Raw genomic sequence first — 21,941 nt, forward strand, 5'->3', positions numbered from 1 at the left:
CTCATGGAACAACATATAATATTCCTCCTGGACAACCTTAAACTCAATGGTCTGAACATTAATTTTACTAATTTTAGATAACCCTCACATTGAATTGGTCCCACTATTTCTTTCTCCTTTTTAAATACTCCCATTTTTACTTTTCTCTCTAACCTTCTCCTGTCCCAGTTATCTCTCTCTCTCTCCTTCTCTCTACCTGCTGCTCACCCCTTCGTACGTCTCCTTCTTCCACTCTGATATAGTTAATATCTTATAATCTCGACAAAGGGTCCCCACACAAAATGTTGACTGACCATTGCTACCCATTGATGCTGCCTGACCTGCCTCTGCAGTTTTTGATTTTCACTGTCATGCCCCAGTCTTCATTTGCCAGTTCATAAATGGTTGAGTCACAGAGAGTTGTTTCAGCAGATATTTAGCAGTCTCACTGCCCATGGAAGATGTTTCTCAGCCTGGTGGTTCTGGCTCTAATATGACTATATCTTTACCCTGATAGTAGCTAGAAAATGCTGTGTGCAGGGTGATAGGGTCCTCCCTAATTTTGCAAGCCCTCTTTAAACAACGATCCAGGTAAGTCACATCGATGGGAGAGGATTTCAGTGCTGCTTTTATGGTCTTGTGAATTGACCTCTGATCTGATACCGTATCATACTCTCAAGAGAGCTCTTGTAGAGAGTTAATAGAATGGTGGCCAATAGCCTTGCATGCCCCAGCCTTCTAAGGAAGTGTAGTCCCTTCCTGACAAGTGAGGAGATGATGTGTGTCTAGGATTGGTCACTTCTTAAGTGGATTCTGAGGAACTTGGTGCCCTCCACTCTCTCCACTACCAAGCTGTTAATGTGTAGTGGAGGGTAGTCATCTGTGGTCCTCCTAGTCCACAATCATCTCCTTTGTTTTGCCCATGTTGAGAGTCCGGTTATTATTCTCCTACCATTTTACAAGTTTTTCCACCTTTTTTCTGTATTGATCACTGTTGCTGATGAGGCCAACTACTGGACTTGGATCTAGCACTGCAGTCGTGGCTCAGTTGCGCGAACAGGAGTGGACTGAGTACACACCCCTCCAGGTGCTCCAGTGCTCAGCGCGACAGCACTCACTGTTCTGCTGCCAACCTGGACAGACTAATCTTTCCAATAGGAAGTCCAGAATCCAGTTGCGGAGAGGGGCGTTGTATCGCAATGAGTACAGCTTCTCCACCAGCCTCTGGGGTATGTTGGTATTAAGCACCAAGCTGATGTCAATGAACAACAGCTTGATGCATCGTTCTCTAGGTGGGTCAGTATGGAGCAGAGGGACAGGTTTATCTCATCGTCAGTGGAACAGTTCCGTCTGTAGGCGAATTGAAATGTGACCCTAAAGACTATGATTGCCATATCACTTAACACTTCTCTGTAACTGGGGGGGTTAGGACTGGTGTTAGTGTGGAAAACAAATTATAACAATGAGTGTTTGGGCCAAGCAGTATGTTTCCAAACACTAGAAGTGTGCAACTGTGGCAAACTGGGCCAAGTTATATTTCCCTTGCATGTAGGTATTTGTGTTCTTGTTACCTTTATGCTTCTTCGTGCGACATCAGCAGCAATAAAGACAACAGGTGGCAAAATTCTCACTGTGCACGGCCACAGAGGAAGTAGCAGGTCAGAAATCCATTTTTAATTTGCTGCTTCTGATCAGAAGAAAAGCATTGAAACCATGTCCTTTGTAGGCTTTGTGGTCACACTGACAGACTTAGCAGATCTTGTACAACCTCCTTCTTTCTTTGGCTTGGCTTTGCGGACGAAGATTTATGGAGGGGGTAAATGTCCACGTCAGCTGCAGGCTCGTTTGTGGCTGACAAGTCCGATGCGGGACAGGCAGACATGGTTGCACGGGAAAATTGGTGGGTTGGGGTTGGGTGTTGGGTTTTTCCTCCTTTGCCTTTTGTCAGTGAGGTGGGCTCTGCGGTCTTCTTCAAAGGAGGTTGCTGCCCGCCGAACTGTGAGGCGCCAAGATGCACGGTTGGAGGCGAGATCAGCCCACTGGCGGTGGTCAATGTGGTAGGCACCAAGAGATTTCTTTAGGCAGTCCTTGTACCTTTTCTTTGGTGCACCTCTGTCACGGTGGCCAGTGGAGAGCTCGCCATAGAACACGATCTTGGGAAGGCGATGGTCCTCCATTCTGGAGACGTGACCCACCCAGCGCAGCTGGATCTTCAGCAGCGTGGACTCGATGCTGTCGACCTCCTTACCCGTGTTTTATTTACCTTGCTTGCAGACAATAGATAAAGAACTTATCACATTGCTTTAAAATCTTGAAGCAGCAAGCGCAGGTTTTTATCATTAACGGGAGAGCCAGACAAGTAGAATCCCATTTGAAGGTAATTATTAGCAGTAGATAAGAAAACCCGGTAACACATTCAAGAGAGTCATCAATGGTAGACATTCAAAAGATCTTCCAAGCTCAAAGAGTAAAGTTGATTAAGCAGCCTCACAGAAATCTTTTAAAATTTGGCACTGCTCCTAATCTTCGACATGTTTAAAGGAAGCACTGATCAGGAGACGAGGTTTGCAGTACCACAACGTTCATAACTGTTCTTTCTATACAAGGACAGAGCAAGAAACTTGGGCACCTTTGCATTCCAAAAGAAAATGCTACAACCAAATGGCTCACAACACTTCTTTCACATAATTTCAACCCTTCCCCCAACGCACTCCCACAAAGAGCAGTGTGGATACCAATGCCATAGAAACAAGTAACCTGGGAGATCTGAATGCCATGCATCAAACATCCACAGGTACAAAATTAACAATGGATGACACATGAGTGACACCATATAAAATGCCTATTAAGTGCTGTAATAATCAAATTATAAGTATCAAAGTGCATGTCGGGATATAAAATTTAAATGTCTAAAATTCTACAAAAGATGGCACTGAGACACACATCACCTTGTATGTAATCACAAGGCTCTTGTTGAAGTGCAGAGAAATCTCACCTTACCATTATTACTGGTCAATTTTCCCAATGTCACCTGTCATAATTCTCATTTTGGTGCACAGGCTCTGTACATATTTATAAGAAGATATGAATTAAGAGCAGAAATAAGCTTAGAGCCCTTTGGACCAGCTGTACCCTTCAATAGAGGAAACTTCCAGGCAAACCTCAAAGCAAAGCTCGACGTTGCAACCCGCCTCACGGACCCGTCCCCTGAAACCCTCTGGGATCAGTTGAAGACTACCATACTGCAATCCACTGAAGAGGTACTGGGCTTCTCCTCCAGGAAAAACAAGGACTGGTTTGACGAAAACAGCCAGGAAATCCAGGAGCTGCTGGCAAAGAAGCGAGCTGCCCACCAGGCTCACCTTACAAAGCCGTCCTGTCCAGAGAAGAAACAAGCCTTCCGTCGCGCATGCAGCCATCTTCAGCGCAAACTCCGGGAGATCCAAAATGAGTGGTGGACTAGCCTCGCCAAACGAACCCAGCTCAGCGCGGACATTGGCGACTTCAGGGGTTTCTACGAGGCTCTAAAGGCTGTGTACGGCCCCTCACCCCAAGTCCAAAGCCCGCTGCGCAGCTCAGACGGCAAAGTCCTCCTCAGCGACAAGATCTCCATCCTCAACCGATGGTCAGAACACTTCCAATCTCTTTTCAGTGCCAACCGCTCAGTCCAAGATTCCGCCCTGCTCCAGCTCCCTCAACAGCCCCTAAGGCTAGAGCTGGATGAGGTTCCCACCCTGGATGAGACATATAAGGCAATCGAACAACTGAAAAGTGGCAAAGCAGCAGGTATGGATGGAATCCCCCCAGAAGTCTGGAAGGCTGGCGGCAAAACTCTGCATGCCAAACTGCATGAGTTTTTCAAGCTTTGTTGGGACCAAGGTAAACTGCCTCAGGATCTTCGTGATGCCACCATCATCACCCTGTACAAAAACAAAGGCGAGAAATCAGACTGCTCAAACTACAGGGGAATCACGTTGCTCTCCATTGCAGGCAAAATCTTTGCTAGGATTCTACTAAATAGAATAATACCTAGTGTCGCCGAGAATATTCTCCCAGAATCACAGTGCGGCTTTCGCGCAAACAGAGGAACCACTGACATGGTCTTTGCCCTCAGACAGCTCCAAGAAAAGTGCAGAGAACAAAACAAAGGACTCTACATCACCTTTGTTGACCTCACCAAAGCCTTCGACACCGTGAGCAGGAAAGGGCTTTGGCAAATACTAGAGCGCATCGGATGTCCCCCAAAGTTCCTCAACATGATTATCCAACTGCACGAAAACCAACAAGGTCGGGTCAGATACAGCAATGAGCTCTCTGAACCCTTCTCCATTAACAATGGCGTGAAGCAAGGCTGTGTTCTCGCACCAACCCTCTTTTCAATCTTCTTCAGCATGATGCTGAACCAAGCCATGAAAGACCCCAACAATGAAGACGCTGTTTACATCCGGTACCGCACGGATGGCAGTCTCTTCAATCTGAGGCGCCTGCAAGCTCACACCAAGACACAAGAGAAACTTGTCCGTGAACTACTCTTTGCAGATGATGCCGCTTTAGTTGCCCATTCAGAGCCAGCTCTTCAGCGCTTGACGTCCTGCTTTGCGGAAACTGCCAAAATGTTTGGCCTGGAAGTCAGCCTGAAGAAAACTGAGGTCCTCCATCAGCCAGCTCCCCACCATGACTACCAGCCCCCCCAATCTCCATCGGGCACACAAAACTCAAAACGGTCAACCAGTTTACCTATCTCGGCTGCACCATTTCATCAGATGCAAGGATCGACAATGAGATAGACAACAGACTCGCCAAGGCAAATAGCGCCTTTGGAAGACTACACAAGAGAGTCTGGAAAAACAACCAACTGAAAAACCTCACAAAATTAAGCGTATACAGAGCCGTTGTCATACCCACACTCCTGTTCGGCTCCGAATCATGGGTCATCTACCGGCACCACCTACGGCTCCTAGAACGCTTCCACCAGCGTTGTCTCCGCTCCATCCTCAACATCCATTGGAGCGCTTACACCCCTAACGTCGAAGTACTCGAGATGGCAGAGGTCGACAGCATCGAGTCCACGCTGCTGAAGATCCAGCTGCGCTGGATGGGTCACGTCTCCAGAATGGAGGACCATCGCCTTCCCAAGATCCTGTTATATGGCGAGCTCTCCACTGGCCACCGTGACAGAGGTGCACCAAAGAAAAGGTACAAGGACTGCCTAAAGAAATCTCTTGGTACCTGCCACATTGACCACCGCCAGTGGGCTGATAACGCCTCAAACCGTGCATCTTGGCGCCTCACAGTTTGGCGGGCAGCAACCTCCTTTGAAGAAGACCGCAGAGCCCACCTCACGAACAAAAGGCAAAGGAGGAAAAACCCAACACCCAACCCCAACCAACCAATTTTCCCTTGCAACCGCTGCAATCGTGTCTGCCTGTCCCGCATCGGACTTGTCAGCCACAAACGAGCCTGCAGCTGACGTGGACTTTTTACCCCCTCCATAAATCTTCGTCCGCGAAGCCAAGCCAAAGAAGACCCTTCAATAAGATCAAATTGTAACCCCCCACCCTGAGTCCTTGCTTACCCAGGTAATCCCTTACTCATCGACTATCTATCTCCTTCCACCTTAAAACTTATTCAAAGGCTGTTTTCACTTCCCTTTCAGGAAAGGTTCCAAACATTCATGACCTCAGAAAGAAAACTGTCTGTCCGTCTTTATTTTAAAACATTTATGGTTTTTAGACTGCAGGCCTGTAACGGCACAATCAAGGAATTTTGCCGCTACACGGGGAGTCTAAAAAGGAACGTGCAGGAATTTTGAGTCAATTCCTGTACTGCAATTTATCCTGCAGGACCCCTACAACTTCTTGGAGGAAGCCTGCAGAGTAAATCGTACCGTAAAAATTTTTTAACAGCATCTATTGCGCGTCCAGCCATTGGGACTGTCGCACTCAGGTACTTGCAGTCCAAAAAGGTGCCCAGTGTGAATGACCACATGGGTAGTAATTATGTTAATTTTTCTGCGATTTTCCTGACATTGAAATCTAAAGACCATCAGTTATCATTCATTGTAGGTTTTCCAGCAAGATAAATAATTTCCTCCCCATTCCACCTTATCAAGATTCCTCATGATTTTGTACTTTTTAATCATAGAAAAGTATTATCTGAATTAAAATGAGTTTGTGGTGGTGCACTCTCTCGTGGCGAACCGGCCCCGCTTGTAACACCACGTGGCAGGGCAGCCATGATAAGATGGCGCCATCGGGGATGTCACCCTCCATCGTGTTTCCAGCCCAGCGCACACCTGGGGCAGCAGTTATGATGTCATCACGCAGGCAATGACTGAGCTCTCGCTGCCCTTAAAGGGGCACACGCTAGATTTGAAAAAATAGTCATTAACAACATCCGACGTGGTGGCTGTGTGTTTCTTAGTGGTAGCTCACGCTACATTGGTGACCCCGACAAGCCCAGACGTTTTCTGAGCTTTGAACATGGATCCCGCTGAAGTCAACGCTGTGGCCATCAAACTGCCCCTCTTCTGGACCCATCGCCCATGTACGTGGTTCGGGCAGGCAGAAGTGCAGTTCTGCCTCAGGAACATCTCCGCAGATGCCACGATGTTTTACCACGACGTGAGCATTCTGTACGAGGAAACAGGATGGACAATCTCATCCACCACCCACCAGCCTAGGGTAAATATTCTGCCCTCAAGAACCTTCTCCTGGGCACCTTCCCTCAATAGTGTGCCTCCAGACTCCTACTACCTGGATGGGTTAGGAGACCGCACACTCTTATGAATGAGATGCTGTCACTGGTGAGGATCACAAGCCCTGCTTCTTGTTCCGCCAGATCTTCCAGGAGCAAATGCCCGAGGACATTCAGCTCCTTCTAGCGGACGAGAACTTCATGAACCCACGCTGAATTGCAGCCCGGGCGGACACCCTCTGATCCACCAAGAGGGAGAATGAAGTTGCCCTCAGTCAGGTCACTCGTCCAGGAACCAGCCAGCCATAGCTCCCCCCAAGCACAAGTCAGAGGAGCACCATCCTATCTGGTGCTTCTACCATCAGCGTTGGGGGGCACAAGCTTGTAATTGCAGGCAACTGTGTACCTACCAGGGAAATGACCCGGCCAGCCTTAGTTGATGGCTGCGACAGCTGGCCACGCGAACAGCCTCCTTCATGTAACTGATAGAGCCACTGGCCGGCGTTTCCTGGTGGACACCGGAGCGAAGCTGAGCATCTTTCCCCCCACCGCCCTCGAGACACGTACTCAATCTTGTGGTCCTACCCTGCGGGCAGCCAACAGGGCTGCCATTAAAACTTTTGGCACCTGCAGGGCACAGATCCAGATCGGTAAAGTAAAATTCCGCTGGAAGTTTGTGCTGGCCTCAGTGAGTACTGTATTATTGGGGGCCAACTTCCTGAGGGAACATGGCCTGCTAGTTGACATGAAGGGGAAGAGGCTAGTCTATGCTTGCACGTTCCACTCTGTTCGCCTAGATGCCACGGACACCTGCAAACCTGAAATCGCTGCCATCGTTGCTCCCAGGAACAAGCGTTCAAGCATACTGGATGAGTTCCTCGCCATCTTGCAGTCACGGTTCCATTGCCACCTGAAATTGTCTCTCATGGACTGCCTCACAGGCCCCGGTTGGGTGGACGAACTGCCCTGGGTCCTCCTCGGCATCAGAACAGCACCCAAGAAGGACCTACAGGCATCTTCTGCAGAGCTGGTGTACGGTGCGCCTCTCTCATTGCCCAGGGAGTTTTTTGGCCTGGATACCAGTGCCACATCTGAGCACACAAACCTTTTGGTGGACCTCTGCAGCAAACTCTCCACACTAGCTCCCCCCCACCCCCCGCCACCCACGCTTCACAGTGCTCGTTCGACCACTCTCCCTAAGAAGCTGGACACGGTGGAGTTCATGTTTGTTTGGTGTGGACCGCACACAGCACTGTTGCAGCACCCGTACAAGGGCCCATAGAAGGTCCTCCAGTGGTCGGGCAAGAGTTTTACTTTGGACATGGGGGGGAAAAGCAAACTTTTCACGGTAGACCGCCTTAAAGCAGCACACTTGGACCTATCACAGCCGGTACAAACAGCCATGCCCAAACGCCGGGGCCGCCTGCCCAAGCGGTGGGACGCGTAGCCGGTTCTGGGGAGGGGTTGTGTGGTTGCGCACTCTCTCGTGGCGAACCGGCCCCGCTTGTAACGCCACGTGGCGGGGCAGCCATGGGAAGATGGCGTCATCAGGGGTGTCCCCCTCCATCGTGTTTCCAGCCCAGCATACCCCTGGGGCAGCAGTTATGACATCATCACGCACACAATGACTGAGTTCATGCTTCCCTTAAAGGGGCGCGCAGTAGATTTGAAAATACAGTCATTAACGACATCCGACGTGGTGGCTGTTATTTCTTAGTGGTAGCTCACACTACAAGCTCTAGAATTCAATAATTCTGTAGTTGGAAAAACTATCAATGCCATAGAAATGTAGAAAAACCTGGGAGTGAAGGATTTTTTTAAACTTTCACTGAGCAGTTTGAGGAAGCAATCTGAGAATTGCTGTTTCTCTAATATTTCATTGGCTGCAGCATGAAACATTGTGTTGTAATTCTTTTAAAAGTGTTTTTGTCATCTTTCAGCATCGTCTTTCATTGTGTTCCTGACATTATAAATTTTACATCTGTTTTATAAACTAAAACCTGCCATTTGATAATCACAATAGTCGCCAGCCAGCATCAGTTTTGTACCTATGGACTTTTCATACGTGACATTAAATTGGAGCCACCAAACAAAATCTCCCAGGTTACTTGTTTCTATGGCATTGGTAGCCTCAGTGCTCATTGTGGATAGTGTGGGGGGAAGGGGTTATAATGAAGTGGAAAAAGTGTTGTGAAGCATTGGCCTGTTGGATTTGTTTTGGAACTTGACCGCATTCATTAAATGAGAAGCTGGATTATTAAGTACTGCATTTCTACTGATCCTTTTGTGGATGTTTCATGCCTAAATGACTATAAAGTCAATATTGCATACCATAGAATAATGACATTCATAATTTTATCCCCTGGAACACTTGTGCAGTTCTGAAAAAGAAAGTTGTTTTCATAGAAAAGTTGCAGTAAATCAACCAAAGAACTGGCATTTATTTGAGTTGGTTTATGATTTTCAAATGTCAGGCGTATCCATTCAACTGCATTTGATTCCTGGAAACTTAAACGGTAACAATCCAACACCTCTGAAACAAAATTAGAAAGAGCCATATCAGCTTATATGTTTCTCCAATTGAATGAAAATGAAACAGTGTCTGGTAAAAGATGGCTATTGATTGGATGGAGCTGTTTACTTTCATGGATGGAAGATACAAAAATTCTAAGGTGAAACCAACAATCCACTATAGTACTGAAATATTTACAACACATAGACCACTGATAATTCCTAGAAGTTCCTGGCAAATTAAATTCTGATTCTCTAATAATGATTATGTCACCAGTTTAGTTTCTCCTTAAGAACATTACAGCATGCCATTGAATGGAGCATCCTGCTTGTTGATTCCAGCTATAACATCAGCTGGTGGGAAAAGTAAAATAGTTTTCATATGACAACAGGCAGAACTGTTAAAGTAATGCAACACTGGTGTTTAAATGTAAAACATTTTCCTTGATTTTGATGTAACCTCTTGCTGTGGCCACTGGATTCACTAATTCTGAGCTAATTATTTGTTGCAAATGTTTCACCTTGATAATCTCTCTAATTGTAGGAAGGAGGGATTTATAAGCAGCTGCAAATCTATAGAAATTTCAATCAGCAATTGTCCCCTGGATGAACCTAACAGTGGAAACTTTTACAGTCCTGTTCAAAATAGGGGAAAGAAATGAGCCAAGAAATTGTAAAGCAATTAGTTTCACTGCAAATAAGGCCTCGGAAGGGGTAGAGAAAGTCTGAAGTTCAATCAGGGGCATACAAACAAGTGATAGGGATGTCAGCCAGGAGTATGTGCCCATAATATTCATCTGGAAAAAAAGAGGCAATGGACGGATGCACATTTGACAGCTCAGTGACACCGAGGATGAGCAAGTATGTCTTCTCATCCAATAGCTAGCCAACTAAATTCCCTGAGCTCAATGCACAGAAATGAGAAACGTCAAAAAACACGATGGAAGAATTTGCAACCATCTTCAGGTGGAAGTTAATGACTCATCTCACCTCCCACTTATATCCTCATCACAACAGCCTTCAGAAATTTTGATTCACTTCACATCTTGTGAAACAGCTGATGGCACGAGATACAGCAACATGGGAACCAGAGGAAACTGTAGCTAGAAGAAAACTTTACTGACTCATCAAAAACCTCAAGGGTCAGCATCTGTTCACCATGTGATGCTTGACGGTCTCCCTTTCGAAAATCAAAAATGCACGCAATTATCGATCTTTGTTCATTCTAAGGAAATTCCATTTGGTCTACACAGTACAGGCCCCACTTTTCTTCTTCTCAGGGACCTTCTTCTTCCGATTGGTGAAACCATGATTATTTGAACACCAGACACGGTTACAGCCAGGGAGGTTCCAAGTCTGCCTCTTCTAGTGTGAATATGGAAATGGCCATATGAGGGACTTTTGAGGAAATGTCCCTTTAAAGAATAGAACATTGTCAACAACTTCCCAGTAGCCAAACTTCATATAAATGTATATTAGCTCCCATTACATCCTTTAATTATGTTTGCATTTTACTGGTTTGAGTTGTGAAATTGAAGGCCCTGAAAACGTGCATTCTATCCCTGCTATAATCCGATTAGAGGACAGTGCTGGTGCCAGTCCAGCCTGTGTTGTTTGCTTTGTCAAACTGTTTCTCCTCTGCAGCTACCTTCATTCCAGGCTGGACCTAGAGAGCTTGAAGTCCTTCCATTTTCAATGAGTACTGGAAGGACTAAGATTGCAGTCAGCAGAGTAAAGATATTATCTTATAAAAGGAAAGAGTTACTGGTGCAGGAAATTGGAAATAAAATAGAAAACGTTGGAAATAGTGGTTCAACATCATCCGTGGAAAAAAAAACTGTAAATATTTCAGGCCCACAACCGTTTGATACATGACCTGCTGAGTACATCCGAAATTATTATTTTCAGATTTCAGACTTATTGTTAGAGTACATACATGACATCACATATAACCCTGAGATCCTTTTTTCCTGCGGGTGAAACAGAATTGCCACTTCGTGCTTTTGCAAAAAAAAACCCTGTGCACAACATTCACATGTAAACAAATAAAGAAATATTAACAAACTGCAATACAGAGAGAAAAAAATCAATAAAGTTCAAAAGTAAAAGCTCTTAAATGAGTTTCTGATTGAGTTTGTTGTTGAGGAGTCTGATGGTGGAGGGGGAGCAGCTGTTCCTGAACCTGGTGGTGAGAGTCTTGTGGCACCTGTACCTCTTTCCTGATGATAGCAGCAAGAACAGAGCATATGCGTGTGCTGGGTGGTGTGGATCCTTGATGATTACTGCTGCTCTCCGACGGCATTGTTTCCAGTAGATGTTCTCAATGGTGAAGAGGGTTTTGCCTGTGATGTCCTGGCCTATATCCACTACCTTTGGCAGGGCTTTATGCTCAGGGGTATTGATATCCCCAGACCAGACCTGATAATTTGATAAATTTTCTTTTGGATGCTTGATGTTTCTACTTATTTAAAAAAAGTGACACCTATTAATTGGGTTGATGACACTGGAGGTGCTGATCTAATTGTCAGATATGTGCAGAGGGAAACAAAATCCACCAAATATCTCTTTAAGCAAACTTCTTAATCAGGATACCACCACAAAGTGGATGAATCAGTTTATTGACAAGATTTGTTTTACTCTTTTTGTAACTGTGGGGTATGTTTACATACAGTGAAGCAGATTGATCATTTTAAATACTGATTGTCAGACAAGCAGCTACGTAATTCAGAGAACTTAAGGTGTTGAGCGAGATAATGGTTTAATATGCTCAACATGCTGCTATCAAAGGCTTTTGAACCATTTTCAAATGTAATTGATGAGAGAATCTGGAACATTAAACTAATTCAAAAGTATTTAATTTAAAAATAATTGATATTGCAAAATTACAGGAATTAAAAAGGATAATTTTTTAAAAATTAGTTTAGACATATAGCATGGTAACAGACCCTTCTGGTCCAGGAGCCTGGTCGCCCAATTATAGCCAATTGATCTACAGTCCATGTATGTTTTTTGAAGGGTGGGAGGAAACCTAAGCACCTGGAGAAAACCCACTCAGACAGGGGAGAACGTACAAACTCCTTACAGAAAGGACGGGGTTCAAACCCTGGTCACTGGCACTGTAACAGCGTTGTGCTAACTGCTATGCAAACCATGCTGCAAGTTTCAGGATTAATCATGGAACAGGCCCTTCAGCCCAACTCATTCCTGCTGACCAAAATAGTCCCATAGAACATAGAAGAGTAATGCTCAGGAAAAGGCCATCAACCCACACATGTATGTGCCAAATATAATTCCCAATTTGCACTAAAATTACATTACTTGCACATAATGCATATCTCTGCATATTCATGCATCGACTTAAGAGCTTCTTAAATCTCTTGTTATATTTTCCTCCTGTATAAAAAACTTGCCTTACGCATCTCCTTTAAGCCTCACCCCCAAATCTTAGACACAAGTATGTGACATTTTTACCATGTGAATAAGATTCTGACTGTCTGCCCTGTCAATGCCTCTCATAAGTTTATAAACATTGATCAGGTCACCCCTCAGCCTGCAACACACCAGAAGAAACAACCTGTTTGTCCAAACTCTCCTTATAGTCCTTTAGTCCAGACAATATCCTCGTAAAACTCTTCTCTACCCTTTTCAAAGCTTCCACAACAAGAACTACACACAGTTTTTCAAGTGCAGCCTAACCAGAGTTTTATATAATTGGAACATGACCTCCTTAAGTTTATACTCTATATCCCACCCAATGAAGCCAAGCATTCCATATTCATTCTATTCTACCCTAGCTGTTTGTGTGGCCACGTTCAAGGACCTATGGACCTGACTTCTCAGATATCAATGCTCTTAAGAATTCTGGCCTTAAATGTATACATTACCCTTACATTTGACCTTAAAATGCAAGACCTCACACTTGTCTGGATTAAACTCCAAATGCCATTTTCTTATCCACATCCATAACTGATCTTTATTCTGATGTATGCTTTGATAGCCCTCCACATGGTCCACAGCTTCATCATTCTTAGTGTTGTTTGAAAACTGACTGATCCACCCACTTCTTTACTTTTTCATCTGAGTCATTTTTCTTCTTTGGCTTGGCTTCGCGGACGAAGATTTATGGAGGGGGTAAAAGTCCACGTCAGCTGCAGGCTCGTTTGTGGCTGACAAGTCCGATGCGGGACAGGCAGACACGGTTGCAGTGGCTGCAGGGGAAAATTGGTTGGTTTGGGTTGGGTGTTGGGTTTTTCCTCCTTTGCCTTTTGTCAGTGAGGTGGGCTCTGCGGTCTTCTTCAAAGGAGGTTGCTGCCCGCCAAACTGTGAGGCGCCAAGATGCATGGTTTGAGGCGATATCAGCCCACTGGCGGTGGTCAATGTGGCAGGCACCAAGAGATTTCTTTATGCAGTCCTTTGTACCTTTTCTTTGGTGCACCTCTGTCACGGTGGCCAGTGGAGAGCTCGCCATATAACACGATCTTTCATTTGTCATTTATATTAATCACAAACATTAGGGATACCAACATTTATTCCTATTGAACATTACTAATCATAGGCCTCCACCACTACCCTCTGTCTCTACAGGCCAGCCAATTCTGAATCTAAACTATCAATTCACAAAAGATTCCATCCATCTGCACCGTCTGGATCAGCTTATTCTGAGTGACATTATCAAATACTTTACGAAAGTCCATGTAGACAACATCAACTGCCCTACCCTCATCAACCACCTTTGTCACTGCCTCAAAATATTTAATCAAGGCATGACCTTTCTTGCTCAAAGCCATGCTGACAATCCTGAACCTGACCACTCCTTTCCAAATGTGCATATCTCAAAGTTTCGGTTCCAATATGTAACGCTCACCAGCTATAATTTTCAGGACTATTCCGATTTACCATCTCGAACGATGGTACACGTGGGTTGCTGTCCAGAATTCCAGGACCTTTCCTGCTGCCAATGAGGATACAAAGATCTACATGAAGGCCTCAGCAATCTCATTCCTTGCCTCATTCAATAGCCTGGGATTTATTCCATCAAGTCCTAGAGAATTAACCACATTAATCCTCTTCAAAAGATGCAGCACCATCTTTTTCCTAATCTCAAAATACCCCAACACATTAACATTCTCTGCAGTATGCCTCTCTTTGTTGTCCTCCATCTCCTTCTCCTTGGTGAATACTAATGCAAAATACTCTGACTCCAAGAATAAATTCCTTCTTTTGTCTTTTGGAAGGTCCTATCCTTTCCCTAATCATCCTTTTGTTGTTAATGTAAGTATAAAATCCCTGGACTTTCTCTTTATTTCTGCTCTTATATGATCAATTTGGCTTTCCTAATGTCCTGCTTGAATTCTTATTTGTGATCTTTATATTCCTCCAGAAAATGCTCCATTTTTAGGTTCCTAAACCTTACATAGCTTTCTATTCACTTTTTGACTAGTTCCATGACCTCTCTCATCATTCAATGTTCTCTTTGCATTCTATCCTTGTCCTTCCTCCTCACTGGAACATGCCTTAATTTGGTCCATGTGTTCAAAACACTTCATATCCCCAGTGAATGAGGAGGAGCTGAAGGATCTCAGCAAATTAAGCAGCATCCATGGATAAAATGGTCAGTTAATATTTTGAGACAGGACCCTGTCAAAATATGTTTTGAACTTTGTAATTGTACCCACTTCTATAGCTTCCTCAGGCAACTCATCCAGATATGGACTGCATTTTGGGTGACACCACACAAAGATACAGCCAAACAGGATGCTCTCAATTGTGGTCCCATAAAAAGTTGTCAAGATGGGGTCTGGTAAGCCCTCCTCAACTTCCTTAGGAAGTGTAGATGCTGTTGCACCTTCCTGACTAATAAGGAGGTGTTGTGGGTCCAGGATAAGTCATCCTCTATACGCAACCTCTATAAGAGCTCTATCAAGAGTGTCCTGGCCTGTTGCATTAGTGTGGTATGATTGTTGCAGAGAAATGGGTCGGAGGTAAAACCACAGGACCATAAGAGTGGCAGAGAGGATCACTGGAGACTCTCCCCCCTCCCCAAAATTGATGTGATTATTGACTGAAGAGGGTGCACAAAATCATTAAGGACCTCTTCCACCCTGCACACAGCATTTTTTAGCTGCTCCTCTCAGGGAAGAGATGAAGGAGGATCAGAGCCAGCACCACCAGGCTGAGGAACAGCTTCCTCCTACAGGCAATGAGAATGCTGAACGACCAAAGGAACTACTCATACTAACCATTCGAGACTCTCACATGTGCAAGGCAATATTTATTTATCTAGTTGTATCAATATAATACTTGTCCTGCATATGTATTGTTTGTCTGTATGTGTGTTACGTCTAATTGTGTGTCTGCATGCTTTGCACCGAGGACCAGAGAATATTGTTTTGTCGGGTTGTACTTGTACAATCAGATGACAATAAACTTGACTTGGCTTAACTTGGCATGCCAAGGAACTTTGTGCTCTTCACTCTCTTCACCACATCCCTTGAAGCTACACTGTACCCCTTGATATCCTTCACATCGCTGGGTGACCAGAACTGGTCACAGTGTTCCAAGTGTGGCCTCACCAAATCTTGTACAGCTCTTTCATGAGATTCCAACTTTTGAACCCATTCCATGGATCAAGTGAGCTTGTTTTTATTTCTTATTTTTGATGAGCGACAGGGATTGGGATTGGTGTTAACTGTATCTCCAATGGACCAGCTTTTAATCTTTCACTTTGCAACTCTGCTGATCAAGTTGCGGTGCCAATGCTTAAGAGTTGGGGGAAGCACCTGAAGAACGTGCCATACCAAAACAAGATGTATACTCAGCCCCCCCGATATACTCCCTCTACACCCATGACTACACAGCTAAATAGCATTCCAACTCCTTTTCAAATCTGCTAACTACACCACAGTAGTGGGCTGGGAGTCAAATAATGAGGATAAGGATTCCTGACGAAGGGCTCAAATCCAAAACATGGGTTACCTTTTACTTCCTAAGGATGCTGCATGACCTGCTGAGTTTCTCCAGCACTTTTGTGCACTGCATCTTCACCTTGTAACCATGTTTCTGTTTTCTGTAATGGTCACTGAATCATATCACTTTGCACTGGTTGTGTTACAAGTTTACTGACCTTCTTTTGAATACTGAGGGTATCCAGAAAAAAAAATCCCTTAAACTCATTTACTATCTAGTCATCTTTGTGTCTTTTGGATTTGACTTTTCTGTTCTGCATTCATACTTTTCCCTTTTATAATTTTTCTTTTGGTCTCTGCATTGCTCTCCTTCTGCATGGATTTCCATCCTTTGCCATATTAATTCAAAGCCTTTCCAACAGCACAGGCATAGAATCCCCTGAGAACATTGATCCCAGACAACCTAGGTTTAGACCGTCCATTTTGAACAGGTCACACCTTCCCCAGAACCAGTTCCAATGCCCAAGAATCTGAAATCCTTTTTCCTGCACCACTACTCAAGCCACATCTACATTCTAACTATTCTGCTATTCCTACTCTGACTGGCATGTGACACAAGTAGTTATCCTGAGATTACTACCTTTGACATCCAACTCTTTATCTTCTGGCTCCATAAATTCAGCTTGTAGGAACTCATTCCACTTTTCCCTATATCATTTCCCTGCAACACCACAACTAGCTGTTCACCCTCCCCTTTCAGAAAGCCTTCCAAGATATCCTTGACCCTTGATCTCGGAGGCAATATATACCAGCCAGGAGTCTTGTTTGTGGCCACAGCAGCTCTTGTCTGTTCCCCTACCTTTGGAATTCCATACCACTATAGTTCAGCCACACTTTTTCCTGCTCTCCTGTGCAGCAGAGCCACCCATGGTGATCTTGCCTATTGCTGCCTTCCTCTGATGAGCCATCTCCTCCAACAGTTTCCAAAGTGGTATATCTGTTTTGGAGGGAGATGACCACTGGGCACTCCTGCACTACCTCCCTGCCATTGCACTGCCTGTTGATCACCCATTCCTTATCTTTCTTCAGGAGCATAAGTAGCAGTGGGGCCAACTCAATAAACATGCTGCAGTATCCACAACATTCTCAGCATTGTGGATGCTCCAAAGTGAATCCATGTGCAGCTCCAGTGCTGTCATGTGGCCTATTAGGAGCTGCAGCTGGATACACTTCCTGGACAGGTAGTCATCTGGGACACTGGCAGCATTCCAGAGCCCACATTAATGGTGCTCAAGTCAATAGAGTAGATAGCTTCTAGTTCGTAGTAATAAATATCTCCAATGACCTGACTTGAGACAAGCACGGTGATGAAAATGCACCAATGCCTCTACTTTCTGAGAAGAATAAAGAAGTTTGGCAGGTCCCCCATGACTTTCCACAACTTCTAGAGGTGCACCATCAAAAACATACTTGCTCAAGATCGGAATAAGCTGCAGAAGGTAGTGAATTACATAACACACATTTCCCTTTCCTCCATGGACTCCATCTCATCTCCTGCAGCCAACATACTGAAAGGTCCATTATTCCCTGCACACACTCAGAGAGAAGGCTTAAGAGTGTGAAAGCTCTCACCAACAAGCTTAAAGACAGTTTCTTCCCTGCAGTCATCAAACTCCTGAATTGATTGCACAACAGTGCTCTCAACTCTCCCTTGCTTGGTTCTAATTGATCTTTAGACATACATACAGCATGGTTACAGGCCCTTTCTGCCCACGAGCCGTGCCACCCAATTACACCCAATTGACCTACACCCCCAGTATGTTTCCGGAGTGCACGGAGGGAACTCATGCAGTCATGGGGAGAATGTACAAACAGCACCGGATTCAAACTGGTTGCTGGTGTTGTAACATGGTATTGTGCAAACAATGCTGCCCATCTTCCCATTCATTGTAATCCAATACTTTGTAAATTGCACTCTTTACACGGTTATATGAATTGTTTGAGGTAACATTTTAGTTTTTTTTCACAGAAGAACCATTCTTATTGTACTCAGTATTTTGTGACAAGTTAACTTAAGATTATATAGAGTAAAATTTTCTCAATCTGAAGCAACTAAGCCACATCCCAGAGGAAAACAGAAAATGGAATCATTCGATATGTCAGGGTCATGAAATTTTCACTGGAAAGAAAAACCACAATTTTCAGTAGTCATCAGAAGGGACTGAAGAAACTCCGTGGAGACCCGTACCTGAAAAACATTTCACCATTCTCTCCATGCATGGTCTCTGACCTGTGGAGTATTTTTAGCATTTTGTATTGTTTTTATTTCAGAAATGTTTAGAAATGAATATGAATTTTGTTAACTCAGACTTTTGCAGAAAAATTCTGTTGCTTCTAAAATATAAATCTTATTCTCCTTTTACATAGCCATTAAAAGACAGGAATGAACCCCCTTTTAACCGCTTTATTTACCTGTGTGAACGCAATGAATGCAGGACGGGGAATAATTTTCATCCTGTGTATTACCCACCAAGGTAGATAGTATCAGAGCCGATGTGTTTTGCATCGGTTCCTGTCTAAAAGGCTTATCCGCCTTCCCAGGTCCAGAACAGTCAAAGGCCACACTGATGACATTGAATGCGTGTGACTTACCAGCGGCAGATTCAAACTTGAAATGGCAGCAACGAGGTTGTGACGAGGCCACTGCCCTAAGCATACGTTATACATCACACAGGACGCTGACGCAGTAATGCTGCAGGTCCTGCCTCCAGGATGCTGGGTAGCTATGAAAATATTTGCTTTTCTTTACACTTTTTCACTGTGACTGACCCAACCTGGCTTTAGACATGGGTCATTAACATACCAATTGAGTGAGATCTCTGTGTAAAAGGGGTTTAAAAAACCTAAAGATGGCTAACCCTTATATAATAATCACATCCTTCACAATTCAGTATGGTTCGAGATGGTGGACTTAAAAAATAAATTTTTGGAATAAGACCCAGCAATGAGCACCCTGCTTACAGAAAACCTTCCTCAGATAACCAATCTAAACTGATTAGCTATGTCTCCACTCTTCTTCTTTGGCTTGGCTTCGCGGACGAAGATTTATGGAGGGGGTAAAAAGTCCACTTCAGCTGCAGGCTCGTTTGTGGCTGACAAGTCCGATGCGGGACAGGCAGACACGATTGCAGCGGTTGCAGGGGAAAATTGGTTGGTTGGGGTTGGGTGTTGGGTTTTTCCTCCTTTGCCTTTTGACAGTGAGGTGGGCTCTGCGGTCTTCTTCAAAGGAGGTTGCTGCCCGCCAAACTGTGAGGCGCCAAGATGCACGGTTTGAGGCGTTATCAGCCCACTGGCGGTGGTCAATGTGGCAGGCACCAAGAGATTTCTTTAGGCAGTCCTTGTACCTTTTCTTTGGTGCACCTCTGTCACGGTGGCCAGTGGAGAGCTCGCCATATAACACGATCTTGGGAAGGCGATGGTCCTCCATTCTGGAGACGTGACCCATCCAGCGCAGCTGGATCTTCAGCAGCGTGGACTCGATGCTGTCGACCTCTGCCATCTCGAGTACTTCGACGTTAGGGATGTAAGCGCTCCAATAGATGTTGAGGATGGAGCGGAGACAACGCTGGTGGAAGCGTTCTAGGAGCCGTAGGTGGTGCCGGTAGAGGACCCATGATTCGGAGCCGAAAAGGAGTGTGGGTATGACAACGGCTCTGTATACGCTTATCTTTGTGAGGTTTTTCAGTTGGTTGTTTTTCCAGACTCTTTTGTGTAGTCTTCCAAAGGCGCTATTTGCCTTGGCGAGTCTGTTGTCTATCTCATTGTCGATCCTTGCATCTGATGAAATGGTGCAGCCGAGATAGGTAAACTGGTTGACCGTTTTGAGTTTTGTGTGCCCGATGGAGATGTGGGGGGGATGGTAATCATGGTGGGGAGCTGGCTGATGGAGGACCTCAGTTTTCTTCAGGCTGACTTCCAGGCCAAACATTTTGGCAGTTTCCGCAAAGCAGGACGTCAAGCGCTGAAGAGCTGGCTTTGAATGGGCAACTAAAGCGGCATCGTCTGCAAAGAGTAGTTCACGGAGAAGTTCCAGAAGTATGGAAGGCTGGCGGCAAAACTCTGCATGCCAAACTGCATGAGTTTTTCAAGCTTTGTTGGGACCAAGGTAAACTGCCTCAGGATCTTCGTGATGCCACCATCATCACCCTGTACAAAAACAAAGGCGAGAAATCAGACTGCTCAAACTACAGGGGAATCACGTTGCTCTCCATTGCAGGCAAAATCTTCGCTAGGATTCTACTAAATAGAATAATACCTAGTGTCGCCGAGAATATTCTCCCAGAATCACAGTGCGGCTTTCGCGCAAACAGAGGAACTACTGACATGGTCTTTGCCCTCAGACAGCTCCAAGAAAAATGCAGAGAACAAAACAAAGGACTCTACATCACCTTTGTTGACCTCACCAAAGCCTTCGACACCGTGAGCAGGAAAGGGCTTTGGCAAATACTAGAGCGCATCGGATGTCCCCCAAAGTTCCTCAACATGATTATCCAACTGCACGAAAACCAACAAGGTCGGGTCAGATACAGCAATGAGCTCTCTGAACCCTTCTTCATTAACAATGGCGTGAAGCAAGGCTGTGTTCTGGCACCAACCCTCTTTTCAATCTTCTTCAGCATGATGCTGAACCAAGCCATGAAAGACCCCAACAATGAAGACGCTGTTTACATCCGGTACCGCACGGATGGCAGTCTCTTCAATCTGAGGCGCCTGCAAGCTCACACCAAGACACAAGAGAAACTTGTCCGTGAACTATGTCTCCACTAGCAGCCAGATAAACAACATTAAGTGTTTCTGTCATGTATGCAGACTTGCCCATTAAGATTCATTGAATCATCTATGTAGGCGGAGGTGATTCATCTACCTATAGTAAAAGATATTAAAACATGGAACAAAGTGAATTTTAAGTATTCGCTCCAATTGTTTGGTTCTAGCAAGCAGGCACACAAAATTGCAAACAAAAATTAAAAGATGAACCTTAAAATTGACAACGAGATAAAACCTTTAATCCTTCCTTTAGCATGTCCTTCTCAACAATAACTTGCATGTCTAAGGCACTGTGAGCTTGCTGAAAAATCTGAGTGCTGAAGCAAGATAACAACATTTCACAATAAAGCCACTTTGGAAAGAATTGCAAAATTTTTAGCCAAATTTCTGGCAGACAAAGGATTTAGTTCTCGTTTGTTTATTGTCATTGTGTGGGGATTCCAAAGGTTCAGGCCAAACAGCTGAATCAGCAGCCATCAATGATGGATCAATTAAAATCGAGTATGTCCATGAGCTTCAAGTCATGGAGTCAGAGAGCTGGACATCATGGAAACAGGCCATTTGACCCAAATTATCCACGCTAACCAAGTGGCCCAACTAAATAATCTCATTTGCCTCCATCTCTCTCTATTATACGTACCTTTCCAATGCCCTTCAAATGCAAATACCCACTTCTTCCAATTCCTCTGGCAGCTCATTCCATATATCTCACTACCCACTGTGTAATAAAGTTACCTCTTAGGTCCTCCTTAAGCCTTTGCCCCTCACCTTAACCCAATGCCCTCTAATTTTAGATTCTCCCACACTGGGGAAAAGACGAAAACTATTCACCTTATCTATGCCCCTCAAGACATTGTATACCTCAGCCACCAAGAACAAATCTCTAAGCCCTCCTGATCCACTACCACCCTTGTGAACATTTTTGAACCCTTGCCAGTCAAATAACATCCTTCCTACAGCATGGCGACCAGATATGCATTTACTAATCCTAATGGTGGCCTTACCAACATCTTGTATGGCTTT

General features: G+C 44.8%; 1 long non-coding RNA gene across 5 annotated transcripts in view; it reads right to left on the reverse strand.

The window, feature by feature from the left end:
* The window catches only part of LOC138751756 (uncharacterized), an 85,299-nt gene that overhangs the window by 19,606 nt on the left and 43,752 nt on the right, over positions 1–21,941 (reverse strand). Inside the window, exon 4 of one of the 5 annotated variants that reach the window (XR_011350157.1) lies at positions 9,097–9,208. The exons of the other annotated variants lie outside the window; for them this stretch is intronic. This is a non-coding gene — a long non-coding RNA (uncharacterized lncRNA). Of the gene's footprint in view, positions 1–9,096; positions 9,209–21,941 lie in introns of those variants that run through there. 5 annotated transcript variants of the gene reach the window in all.

This window comes from Narcine bancroftii, chromosome 1, assembly GCF_036971445.1.
Source record: "Narcine bancroftii isolate sNarBan1 chromosome 1, sNarBan1.hap1, whole genome shotgun sequence".
Lineage (NCBI taxonomy): Eukaryota > Metazoa > Chordata > Chondrichthyes > Torpediniformes > Narcinidae > Narcine > Narcine bancroftii.